This window comes from Pezoporus wallicus, unplaced genomic scaffold (genome assembly GCF_028554395.1).
Source record: "Pezoporus wallicus isolate ANWC-B61680 ecotype Strahan unplaced genomic scaffold, APGP_CSIRO_Pwel_v1 contig_7178, whole genome shotgun sequence".
Taxonomy (NCBI): Eukaryota; Metazoa; Chordata; class Aves; order Psittaciformes; family Psittacidae; genus Pezoporus; species Pezoporus wallicus.
In genome coordinates this window covers 2,523,136-2,536,975 of record NW_026636884.1, presented here as the reverse complement: position 1 = coordinate 2,536,975, position 13,840 = coordinate 2,523,136, and the positions used below count along the sequence as shown (strand labels likewise).

General features: G+C 38.0%; 1 long non-coding RNA gene across 2 annotated transcripts in view; it reads left to right on the top strand.

The window, feature by feature from the left end:
• Nucleotides 1-13,840, top strand: part of LOC130595398 (uncharacterized) — a 73,435-nt gene that overhangs the window by 48,589 nt on the left and 11,006 nt on the right. For both annotated transcript variants that reach the window (XR_008971310.1, XR_008971309.1), the window contains exon 3: nucleotides 1,449-1,572. This is a non-coding gene — a long non-coding RNA (uncharacterized LOC130595398). The remainder of the gene's footprint in view (nucleotides 1-1,448; nucleotides 1,573-13,840) is intronic.

Below are 13,840 nucleotides of genomic sequence, written 5' to 3'. Positions count from 1 at the left end.
GGGTATCTGTGTAACTTCTGACTGTCTGTATGCAATGATTCATTAAAAATGGTGATTTATCTGGTTTGTAGTACAAAGATGAAGTGACATGCTTTACTTTTTTTAAGCAGTTAAAAATCATCCCTCAGTAAATACAGTATTTTGCTTGACTGGGTTTTTACTTCCTAAGTCATCCAAACCTCACTGACATGGGACTACATAGCAGAAATTATTATCACAATTTTGTCTTTGCTGATTTGGTAAATAAGGGCAGGAGCTTCTTTGTATTTTGTAACTACCAGCAAGATTTTACAAGCTTAACAGTGGCCTTGAGCAGCCTCTGTGTCAGACTAAATGATGCAGCACAACTTGAAGCTGAGGTCCCCACATTTCTTTCGTTCCAGGCCTGTTTTAAAAGTCATTTGTGCTGTAATGTTTACAGAAAGAACCAAAGACAGCTGCTCTGTTATTGGAGACCTGTGGTTGCATTGAGCAGTTGTCTACATCTGCAGATGGGTGGTCTGCAGGTCTTCGTGTTCCACCCTTGCTATCTCAGGCTTTTCTCCTCCCTGCATTCTGTGTCTTGTCTCACAGATCCCAGTGAAGTTGGGGAGAAGCCCAACTGTTCCAGCAGGGCCCAGTGATTTCATAAGTATTTCACTTGAGCAAAGTCCACCTTTGTGAAAATGGAGGATATAACATAAACCCCCTGGATGCTGTTACTCACCCTCTTTCACTCGAGCAGTGCAGAAACCATTCAGATAAATGCGATTATTTGTAATGAAATTCCTGTGCCTGTGCTATTTACAGTAGAACTTTCAGTTCCAGTTGTAGTTTCCTGATTTAGATCTTTCAGCAGTTCTTGTGTCCTATATAAGATCTGTCAGATCCCTGAACAAATACTACTCCATTTTATAGCAACTGAACTATACTTTAACTTTTGTCCTACAGGACAAAAATCCTGGTTTCACAGGAAATGAGAAGAGGAAAACAAGAAAAAGGAGATAATTCTGAGCTAAATGCAAATAATTAATGGAAGTTGCTAGGAGGGAAAAGAAAGGAGAAAGTGAAGAAATGAACAAGTGAAACAAGAACATTCATCTAATTTAATGTAGGCATGTTTCACCCATGTTACACTAAAAAAGGAATGAGCTTGTTCTCAGCCCTGCAGGACTGATGCATTTGCCGATCAGCTCGCTGTAGGGAAGCAGGAGGGCTGTGGGAGGTCAGGGCTGTTGGCAGTGCGTGATGGCATTCCACCTCCAACCTCTGCCTGTGCAGCGCAAAGAAGCACTCCAAGCCTGAAATGTACCACCCGAGTGACAGTTTACACCCTGACACACTGGTGGTTACAAAAAACTTTTACATCATTCTGAAAGCCATTCTTATTTCAGGAATAACAAAGCAAATAATTGTCAATGGTGTTCTGTGTGACAGCAGAAAGTAATATATTCTTTCAATATTTATAGGTAAAATGTGGCAAGGCCTTACAATACAGAGCACAGTGAAGTGTTACAACAGCCTGTAGATCAGAACAGAACAGAAAGGAATCTCCAAAATGCAGGACTGAAATATATTGCTTTACAGCCAGAGGTATCATTTGAGATGAGCAAAATAAAATGCCAATTGCTACAGTCAGCTCTCTGCAATCACCCATTTCAGTAGACAATCTATCAGCTACCTTCTAGAAATCACCAAATATTGTAACACCAGTAAAACGTGGAGTCACCACAGCGCTTATAAAGCCAGGGATTCTCTTCATCTCACATGCAGAAATCAACCTGACACAACAGCTTGTTATTAGAAATGTATTGAATGTGGATCTCTAGAGCAGGGTCATAGCAAGACATTTTTAATTCCAGGGCAGGTGGGGCTCCCACTCATTTTCCCTCTTGCCCGATCCCTGAGCTGGTCTGTATTACAGCCTTCTGCCAGCACAGGAGTGTCAGAGAGCAAGTGTTGCTCTGGCAGCAGAGGTCATTTGTGTAGCCACAACCTATTCAGACAAAAATCTGCTTTTGTCATCCAGGAATACAGTGTTAAAACAAAACAGTGATTTTTGGTTAAGGGTTTTTTTATTTGGTTTCTAGAAATGGCATCCTTATTTAGTATACTTTCAACATAAACTTGGATTTTTCCTAGTGTAGAAGCAGCCTGCAAGAGTATGCGAGAGCAGCTCCTTTCTTTAGTGAGCATACCTTCTGTACAAGGCACCTTTTGTGTTATTCTGACCTGCCCAGAAGGCAGCAATTCCCACTGGCCAAAACTAATCACCAAGTTGAGGAGCTCTCAGCCTGGAGAGCAGTCAAGCAACCAAGTCAGGCACCTCTGATGAGTGGGCCATTTTACCTGTAGCCATTTAAAGTACTTCTGTATTTCACAACCTGTTTCATCCAGTTGTTGTCACATTAGTGAGCATTATATATGCATTATAGTGCATTCTTGGAGAAGGAACACATCTGCGTTGCCAAACACTAGATACCACAGTCCAGCACCATGTGGTAGTTCCCCTACCACATCCCAGAACAGGTGGAGTGTCCAAAGCCACATTTTCAAGATCTGATTAGATCTCTTTATTGCCAGCTTCACAAATGACTGCAGGTTTTTTATATGGCAAATACTCATTTTCCTTCTGTGTCTGTGATTTAATCTACCTATCTCTGGCTTCTAGACTGATAGATAAATGGGATAAATACACTCAGTTTAACACTAATTCAGAGTTAAACACTTTCCATTCCATGGGTCTACCAGAGAACTTTTAAATGTATTTTATAAAGCGAAGAGGACACACCTTTTCTGGAAGCTACAAAGTCATGTAGAATTTACATGTACGGGTGCATCAGATGATAACAAACTCTTTCAGGATTAGGAAAGTACACGGAGCATACTCAAACGATGCATAGTTTTAACAATGTTTAACAAATATACAAGCTAATAATCAACATGACATTTGATTGTTCTTGTGCCAATTATCAATAGTTCCTTAATCCTTACCCTACTCAGAAATAAAGGAATTTTTGAAAGAGGAAAAGGTCGAATTGTTTTCCAAATTAGAAAGAAGGGGATCCCAAACACTTTAAAATTTATCTGGAAAATGGAATACCTTATGTGGATTCCCTCTGCATGTCCTTCTGGTGACACAGATATAACTTTCTGGGTATAAGAGCAGCATACTCAAGAAGGTAGAGAAGCTCTCATGACTCAAATTCATAGACTACAGAGATTTCCTATCTTCCATATTTAGTTCTGGTGGATTATATTTTGAAAAGCATTTTTGTATCCCAAACAATGTAGTGGAAAATGAGAAGGGTGAAAAGTATAATTAACACCAAGTAGGATATGTAAAAACGCAACTTCCCTGTGCCAGAGAAGCAATGAGTTTCTACCTGGTCCCTTTTGGTCTAAGCTGTTTGATCAGCTTCCCTCAGTCTCTGTGGATGTCCTTATACTAGTCTAATTGAAGGACCCCTGTTCTCTTTTTATTTTTGCTCTATGAAAAATGCATTGGACATGTCTTATAATGAACTTTGATATGGTGAAATGATAATAATGTCCTAATTATATATAAAAATGTAATTACACTTGCTACTATTATAGAAAAACTCCCTTTATAATGAAGTGTTATGTTAGAAAAAAAGATTTCATTATCAATGGATTCCTTTACTTGTTAATTTGGCCTGTGATTCATCGCTTTAATATTAAAAAAAAATTCTAAGTTACTTTTGATGTTTCTCATTTATGGTTCATTTCTCTGCTCTGGCACCTTAAGATGCCAAAAATTACAAACTTATTTAAGATATACTTTAAAATGCACTAGTTCTTTAAAAGGATTATAAGAAAAAAAGGAGTAAGAGGTTTTTTTCTGGTAAAAATATTTTATAATGGAACATGGAACCAGGTTAAATACCATGGCTGTATTCTCACTGACCAGGTGTCTTTGCTGTTAAAACTTCTTTCCTTGACATATTATTAAAGAATAGTAGTACTGAATACCTAAAGTTGTTAATGAGAGGAAGAATAATAGACCATTCAGAAAATAACAGTTCAGTGAAAGACACATCCAGTCACTTCTAAAAGTCACAATAAAAATCTGAACAAAAATAGAAAAGAGGAGAGAGAATGAACATTGTGTGATCTCAAGTCTAATATATCAAAACTGATATGACTTCAGAATAAGAATATTTTCCCTCCTGTACAATTAGAAAAGTACTTCAGGTGTTTCTATGAGCCAGCAAGTTTTCCTCTGCATTATAAGGTAGCAACTGATAATGCAGAGGAAAACTGATAAACCTGCTTAAAAGCCAGAGGGGGAAGGTGACAGTAAAGCAGTGGTTTTCTAATAATTGAGAAAGATAACAATGTTCTGAGCAGGAAAGAACATTTCCCAGCTCAAAACATAATGTTGTTATGAGGTGATAGAATGTCCAACCAACTCTGCTGAACTACATAGTCGCTGTAAAGAGACATCTCCTAAGATTTTTTAAATTGAAAAAAAGGATTTTTAATAAAGTGTATGTCCCAGCTTATATCATCTTTCCAACTACAGATCTTCAGTTTCCTTTTGCATGGAAGACCCTGCCCCTGGTCATTCATCATTTCCTCTTCTTATATTCAAGGTGGCCTCAATAAAAGAGGCTCTGCCCCACTAGCCGCCAGCAGTTGGAGCTCCAACCCTTGATGTAATGGAACTGCCTTGTTACAGTGCGTTATAGAAGCAAACAAAACATGAGGAAGAGGTTCATGCATCCAAAAGCTCCTCTGTACTGAAGACCTAATGGAAGATACCATTCTTTTTTACAAGCCTTGCCTCATCTGTCTTTAGGCCATCACAGCTGTAACACCACTGATGACAAAATTTATCTATGGATAAAGTTAATGTATTCTGCATGATGCTTTCCTTGCATCATACTCTCCACTCTTGCAACCTTGACAGATACTTGTGTGAAAATAGCTTTCTGCTCTCTTTATAGTTTACATCCCTAAGTCCTTGCTTCATTTTGCTTATTTGAATGAGAGAAGTAATTACTATTTAAACAAACATTTTTTAAAAAAAGTGAATTTGAACATAACTATTCTAAATGAAAGTACATCTGTCCATTTACATGGTTTTACCCCCATTAATCAGGAAATCTGGATGTTATTTTCCTGCCCACAATATAGTTAGTGTTTATTAAAGTTATATGCAATTACTTGTATCTTGCGGTGACAGAATAGGGTCTGACATTTTCTTCTTACTCACTGTATAGCCTAGATCTGGCTAGTCCAAATAATTGGGACAATTTTTTAGTATTTGCCTTTCCAATATTAAGAAAGAAAAATTTAAAAAAAAAAAAGAAAAAAGAGGGGGGGGAGGGGTGTGTGTGATGGGGACAGATCAGAAGTTTGGGGCATTCACTAAGCTGAAGTCAAAGCATTATACTTCACAAGTTTTTCAGCTGTTTCACCCTGCCAAAGCTGAGACTTTCCACCAAAAGAAGAGGAGGAAGAAAAAGGATACTGGGAAAAGCTTCAAAAAAATACATTCTTGCCTTAAGTGAAGTTAGTGTGAAAAAGGCATTTGTTAAAGAATGTTTCTGGGGATAGGACCACTCTTATGCTGCGTGACATCACTATCTCACATTCCAAAGGATCATTCAAGGTAATGATTCCACACCATTCTGTTACTGTTGTACTAATAGATGAGATTACATTTTCCTGGCCAGAAAATTGACATTTTTAAGATTATTTGCACATGCAAACTAAAATATATTATATAGAAAAACATTCTGATAGATATTAAGCATGAGTGGCTGGTGTATATTCAGATTTATGGTATTGCACTATTTTTATAAGGTATAAAAAGTCCCAATCATGATACTCTAATATCATGACTGGGGAGTATATTTAGCTCTGCTAGACATCCTTTCAAAACATTTTCCTAATGAATTCTTACAGTTGCCCCATGTAAAACGGCAATTTATTTCTTCACAGTCAGTAAATCAGAATCTTATCTTAGCGTGCATTTAAGCTTATATAGTTAACTCCAGGAAAATTACTTACATGAGACCCTAAAACCTGGAAGCCTGAGAGAGAAAGGGACATATCCAAGGCCATAGAACAAGTCAGCTGTACGACTGGGACATGGGCAACATCAACAGGGTGGATTGTTCTTCCAGCTGTCCTAATAGAACACCTGGCTCCTTTCCAGTTAAAAAAACCCAAACCTATTAGTCAACCTACTGGCTAAATCAACAAAGCATTTGCTAATGGCCTATGTTTTGAGGGTATTTTGGGGTTTGTAGTTGGAGAGTCTAGATGTACAGTTAAATAAAAATGAGATCAGCTTGAGAGGTGGTACTGAATATATGCATTCCTAAGCTACTGCATTCTGTTGAACTATCCTCTCTTCAGAGTGGAAAAAAAAACATAAAAAATCAGTGAGAATGTGAGGAAAGGCAGAATAGACTTTTAAAATAGAGCAACAGATGTAGTCTGCAGTAGAGCAGCAAGTGTTGCCGGAGGAGTGGCAACCTCATGCACTACCACAATGTAGAATCCCCCCGAGTTTTTTCTCCTTTGCTGAAGTAGCACTCACATGAGTAACTGCACATGAAAAAAAAATTGGTTTTATAGAGGAAAACTAGTTACAAATTTAATCACAGAAAAAATCTGAATTAATAAAATGGCAGACTTGATTCTGTTCCCTTTCAGCACCATGAAGGGTTGGCTGGGATTCCTCTGATGTTTTGACAGAGACTTTTGGAGTGTTATTTCTGATCATACCAAAGTTATTGGAAAATGAGGGACTTCTTTTTCTGCTTAGTTAAAATTACAATGAAACATTTTAAGAAATGCCTATTTCTTAATTAATAATAAATGCCTATTAATTATGTCCCTGATACTCTTGTCTATGCAATTTCTGATTCCAAACAGTTATGCAGTGGTGGAGGGAGTCCTTTCTGCCAGCTGTGCTTTTGCCCAGATCTTTGCATCATCTACCTCAACATACTTGCCTGGTAGCTGCACGGATGGGGTCCTGGCAGGTCCACTAGAAAAATGGCTCAATGGACATTTAAAACTATCTTACTGACTACCTTCTGGCATTCAGAGATGCTAATGTTGACATACAAGGCAAGTATTTCTTCTGTTAGCAAAGCCTCACATAGCAGAGCAATCACAGTGATTTCTGACAGAAAGCACAGCTTTGAAGGCTTTAAGATCCTTGCAGCCTTTAAAAATTTCATTCTAAGCTAGCCAGTTGCAAGATATTTCAAAAGCTTTAGCTTCCCATGATCAAAGGCACTCTTGAATAACACTATTATGTTCTCCTCCTTAAATCCTGTCTACTTGGCAGTGTTGGTGAAGAATTTGGCACTTTATTGCTTCTACTAGTGAAACATATTGAAACATGCAAACTTCATGCATATAACTCCTCAACAGCGTCATATATTCTGTTGACATCTCAGGATCTAACAACATGTAGCAGTATTTTGAGAAAACAAGACTGATGTTTATTTCACCGTTTAATTTAGAAAGCGGAAAAGTGATCAGTGTTTAGTAATACCATTGTAGGTAAGACAAACATGTAGTTGCCAATTTGTAGTCATACACTTTGACAGTAGAATCCATTTGAAAAAAAAATTGGGGACTAATTACACTCTCTAGTAATAACATCTGACCAGAAAAATGACCTATCATAAAACAAGGTGTTGTGTAAGCAAAATAAAACAACAAAAGCTCATATTGCTTCTGCCTCACATACAAAGTACAGCAATTCGTTTAGCTTCTAATTTCTTTCTAGGATTGGAATAAGTGGGATTTTTTTTTTATCCTGCTGACCTTTCTCAATTAAAAACGAACAGTACTTGGGAAAAGACTACAGCTGCAGTTTTAAATTCCTGGGGTTTCTTTACAGAGTGATTTCATACACAACACTTTCAGATGGTCTAGTAAGGACCTGCCACTGCTGAATGAACAGTATAGATTGCTCAGATGTTCCGCATGACAGATGTTCCACGTGACAGAAAACATAAGTTTTGCGGAGGTGTGGGGGCAACTTCAACCAGCTCAGTAGGGGAGCCTAGGTCATTTTGTGTCTTTTCTGATAAATCCAAACACTGTCAATATATACAGATGAGTAGTAAGTTAGAAGGCTGTAGCAGAAGCTCAATAGTGCAGCAGAGAAAGCCATACACATGGCTCTTTTAAATGAAGTGCTGGAAAGTCACTCATTGTAGCATGAAGGAAGCACTCTCTTCATAGCAATACTACTGAATTTCCTGTAATTTTAAGTTCCTCAGTGCAGATAATCACCTGCTTTAGGAACAGTGTACTAAATTCCATTTGGAATTGTCAAGCCTGTTCACAGAGTCAAGCCTCATCACCTTGCTTAAGTGCAGCAAAATTCACTGTGAAGTTTGTAACAATGTCTGCTAGCTGAGTGATAGCTGACTGCTGGGAAAACCATACAAACAAGAAACATCTCAGTATATTACTTTATCATTCCAAAATAAATGAAAAATTATATATTTAGGGAAGAAAAACATCTTAAATTAGAAAAAAAAAAAGGAAATTAATAGGAAGGTTCTGTTAATTTTTCACCTTGAAAGAGAAGCAACATCAACAATCATCAGGGTATATACCATCCATAGAGGAGCTCCTGCATTTCATCAGTGTTTAAGCAGGGCAGTGTTTAAGCAGGGCAAACTGCTGCTGTTGATAGTAAACCAGGAAGTCAAAAAAGTCTGCAGAGAAGCTTTGCTAACTTTTCAAAAACTATTCATCATCACTGGGTTATTCAATTCCAATTTTTTCAGTTGAAAAGTATTTGTTTGCGAATGCTGATTTAACATCCATGATGAAGGCAGGAACACTAGAGGGTCCCAAACACATACTAATCACAAAACCAAGATCCTTTTCAGAAAGCATTAACTGAGACTTCTAGTTATGTGTAATCTTTTGTGGATTTTCACAGAACTCTTTTTCTTGTTGAAAAAAATACTATCGATATGCCAGTAATAAACTGGAATGTCAATTATTTTTAGCCAGAGAAATGTCAGAGAAATGACACGCATTCTGCCTCAGGAGCTTCACAAACTGCAGACTGAGTCACCACACAGCAACATGCAGCAAACAGCAATATTTAGCCAAGCCACTGATCCTTCCACTTTTAAAATTCTCTTGATTTTGTGAAGTGCAGACAACTTTTTATTCAGAATTATGGCAGATTGGGGAATATCTGCAAGACATTTATTCTTCAAGTAGCTCATTAGGGTGATGAAAAGCCACATGATGAAGGAGCAGTGCAATGCTTGAAGAGCTAGGGGTTCCTGTTGTCGTGAATTATTAACAAGTCAATATTTAGTGGACTGTTCCTGCCTGCCTGCCTACAGCAGGTGGTACCCCACTGCCTTTCACTTGGAAAGCATCTGCTTGCTCTGAGCCTCCCCAGAGCTTGCTACAGTCATTTGTTCAATTTAAGACAGACACTGTCATTATTCCATGCAGCACTTCACAGAAATATTTCCTACTAAATGCTTGAACCATCTGAGCAGCACTAGGCAGGCTGCAGGCTTCATTAATAATGCATCCCTGCTTATCAATAGACTTAGACAACTGGTATTTAGAAGCTTCTTCAGAAGGACTGGGTTTTTTTCACACCAGTTAGCTTCATTCTGTCAGTTCCTTGATGTAGACATTACATCCAACTGAGTTCTGAAAGGCAGAGGTGCTAAAATTGTATTTGAGCTGCTCCCTTGCTTTGGAGCACCATTTGATGGATGTAAGTCTTAAGATCAACCCCTCTGCTGTGTTATTCTTTGCTGGTTTCAGAGTTTGGCATGCAGGCAGGGTTACTTTTACATTAAAACTGAAATTTGGCTTTTTCTTGCTTCAAATGCATAGAATCATTGACTTTACATTCCCAACAAATTCAGCTTCTGCAGAAATTTCTCTGGACTCAGCTCACAAACAAGGGAAGAATGTCAGTATTAGTTATCTCATAATTTGCAGAGGAGTGGCTAGTAGTTTTGGCAAAGCATTCAGGATGCTGAAAACAGTAAAAAATATCAAACTGCTGCCTGGATCAAACAGGAATGTGGAAAAAGTAGCTATTGCCCAATTTAATATAGGGAAAGGGAAAACCAGACATAATTCCATTTTGGAAAAAAGGAAGGTTTTTTAAAAAATCCCAAACGGCATCCTGAATAGTTGTATCAAAGGGAAGAAGTGCTTGGATCCATTCTGGTTCTGCTAGTAAGCCTTCCTTCTGGACCAGGCTTCTCCTCCATCACCCCCTTGGTGACTCCTACAGCCTTTGGATGGATTTCTGCAGTGCAGTTTTTTTGTTTGCTTTGACAACCACAAACTGGTTGGGGTTTTTGTTCAGTTTTTTTTTGAAGGACTCAAGCAAACATAAAATTTAATATGTACAGATCTTGCCTACACTGTCACCTTGATTCAAAATTTACAGAAACCTCTTTCAGCCCTGTTACCTCCATCACTGCATGAGGGGAAGCCACCACCTGCTGCAGTTTCGACCTGCTCATCTCTAGCTGATGTGAACAACACACTCAGCAAGGTCATATTTTTGACAGACCTGGAATTCTTCAGTGGTTTCCTACCCCCTTTCGCTGCCTTGCACAAGCAAGACAGTGTACACAGTTTCTTTCTTTTCCTATGTGCCTGACATAATTCTTTAATTCTTCATGATAAGGAAATTTCTAAGTTTGTTTTTGGGTTGTTTTGTTTTGGTTCTTTTCGTCCTTCAACTACAGGAATGAATTAAATAACAGATGCTAGCAGAAAGTATGGAAATATCTACAATAGCAATGGACAAAATTTGCTGTCAGGCTAATTGAAGATTTTTTTTTTCTATAAATTTGTTTTAATCTAGAATTGCTGAGGGCTAATAAAATAACTGGATATCACCTTTATTTTTTCTATGCCAGTGATTCTCACTGTGTATGCACAAATTAGTCACACATAAGTATTAGATTTAACACCTCTTGGCCCTATCAGAGGTACTGTTTACAAGCAAAACTCCATGTGAACAGCTATCTGATCTGCTGTCTGAGGCACAGTTCGTTTAAACACCCTGATTGCTGGCAAATTAAGTCCTCTACCCATTGATTTGAGAAATACTCAACCAGAAGAATTGGATGCTGTTTGTACACTGTACCCTGTGAATAATCAAACACTTATTAAAATGTTGACACTGGCACAGGACTGGGGGCTGCTGTATGGGGTCTCAGCATCTGTTGAAGTTCATGGGAAGCTGAAGTTTGTCCAAAAAGGGCAGAATTTGGCTGTAATGAATAGGATGACATTCACACTGTAAACAAGTGAAGCTGAGCTGTAGCTCCAGCTGCTGCTGTGCTTACAACAAAAGCACCCCTTTCAAATATCTGTCAAGAACTGAACATGAAACCCAATTCCATGATGCTCCAAGGATGGAATTCTGCTAATAATGCCACAGTTAAAAAAAAAAAATTAAAAATTTTGTTCTAATAGTTCTATGCTAGAAATAAAATTATTTTGATCACAACTCTTCTAACTCCTTTGAATCACACAATGGCTGAAGCTTTTCATAATGACAGTTATTACAGAGGATTGAACATCCATGTGGAAAAGACCCTTGGAAAGAGTTTGCATCCTAACCCTGTGCACAGCTGCTAGGTCACACAGGATTTCTACAAAGATGTAAGAGCATATGTCAGGAGCACGACTTCTGTATCAAAAGACAGTTCAATCTCTTTGCCTCTTAATTCCTCAGCCTAGCTAAGAGGTGCCAGTGGTTAACTAATTTGCAGCTCCGACCACCGGTAACTATGCTGTTGTTAAAAACTTATTTAATAAATTAAGAATGATTACCTAAGCAGAGGTCCTGTAAGAGGTACAGGGAGTCAATGTACTGATTATGATTTGGGTTTGGTTTTTTGTATTTTGAAGGAATAAATTCCTTATGACATAATTATGTCCTTCTAACAGGGTAAAATTCGCATATCATGTAGCAAGCAAGCACAAGATCTCCCACCCTATCTATAGACAATCTTGATTCATATCTTCACATCCTCAGTGGACAGAGGAAAGGCAGTAGCAACAGGCATGTGCAAAAGCAATGAAAGAGGAAGGAAGCAAGAAATTGTGCAGGGGACTCTGTTCCTACAGATTCAGTACCTCTGAACTGCCAGAAAGAGCAACAGCTCTTCCTGAAGCTGAAGCAGTACCCACCTAGGAATAGGAGCACCAAGCTTCATGTTTTAGAAGGTGTTCTCCATCTCCAAGCTAAGTCAGCCTGTGCTTCATCAGGACAGTATGATTCCTCTGTCCCACCACAGAAGATTATTTCACCCTCAGGCTAGTCTGATTCTTCAAATGCCAGCAAATCAGAATAAGAATTCTGATCTTTTTACAGACTATTTTCTTGCTTTGTGAACAGTTTAAAAAATGCAACCAACCAACCAACCAACCAACAAACCAACAAAACCCAAACCAATAAAAATGGTTTAATAATTTTTAAAGAGATTTTAAATGATACTCACTTTATCAAGGCTGATGAAAATGACAGTAGTGTCAGAGGGTAACAGGTTGCTAATAAATACAATAGTTTAGGAAAGTGCTATTCTTGTCATGGAAAAATATATTCCGAGAAAAATAATACCGCTGTAATTCATTTTTGAAAGCTACAGAGACTTCTTGGATGAGGAATGCAGTTATTAAAGGCAAAAGTACACAATATGTTGTAATGAAATGGTTGGGCTACACACTTCATTAAACGCTTTGTGAGCCACCTGGGAAATTCCAGCTCTCCCCTCAGAAGAAAATGTTTTACGTGGTTAGATCACTAGAGGGAGCACACAGAGCAAGACTGAAGCAAAACCATATTGCCTTGGTGGCTCCAGCCTGCAAGCCGAGCTGAACGTGAGGAAAGATTAACCAAGGGGGTGCCCTTTGTATTTATTCTTCCAGCGCAAGAATTACAGTTCCGGGATGCACTGAGAAAGACCTGAAAGCTTCCAGCTATCAAAAATAAGTTGATGTAACAACGCTGAAGTTCGTTCTGAGAGACACAGTTGGGAAAGACCTGACAGGCTGTGCATTGCACATGTCCATTGGAAGAAAACACACTTGTCATATGAGATGCTGAAAAACTTAAAAATTCAGAGAGCACAGCAGGGAGTCTTCCAGAAGGATTCAAAGAACCAATGTGTTTTGAATATGCGCACTGTTTGATTTATCATATGCAAAGGTAGAAAATAAAAGGGAAAACACCAGTCAAATTTTATGTGAATCTCAGAGGAATGGAAGCTAAGGGCTGAACTGCAGATGTACTGGAATATCTATGATATTTGCATGATCATTTCAAAAGCTCATCATTTGTGGAAAAAAAAATAAAATCCAAACCAAAACCCTAACTCTGTGCTTTAATATTATGAGCAGTACTGCTGAAATAACACTGTTTACAAAGCACGTTTCATAGCTTTAGCTCACTTTAATTCACTATTCCTCTTAGATGAGCAACAAAAGCTACATTACAGACAAAAGAACCAGTGCAGAAGAAACTGCACTCATATCACAGAAGGCAGTGGGCTGCTGAAGTGCTGCATCTTCCTTAAAAGAATTTACAATCACACTGTAAACTTGAGGTATACACCCAGCAGAGCGTATAAAGCAAACATGAAGATATTGTTGTACAATGTTTTAGAAATAATACATAATAAAAATAGTGGAAACCTCTCTTTGCTCATTGTTTATCAAAGTCTGCAGCTTATTAACTTCACTGTTTTCCCTTCAACTACAATTTGCAATAACCTCACAGCTGAATATTGTAGCATAAAATATTGAAATTTTAAATTAATACTTTCATTGTCATGATTTTTAT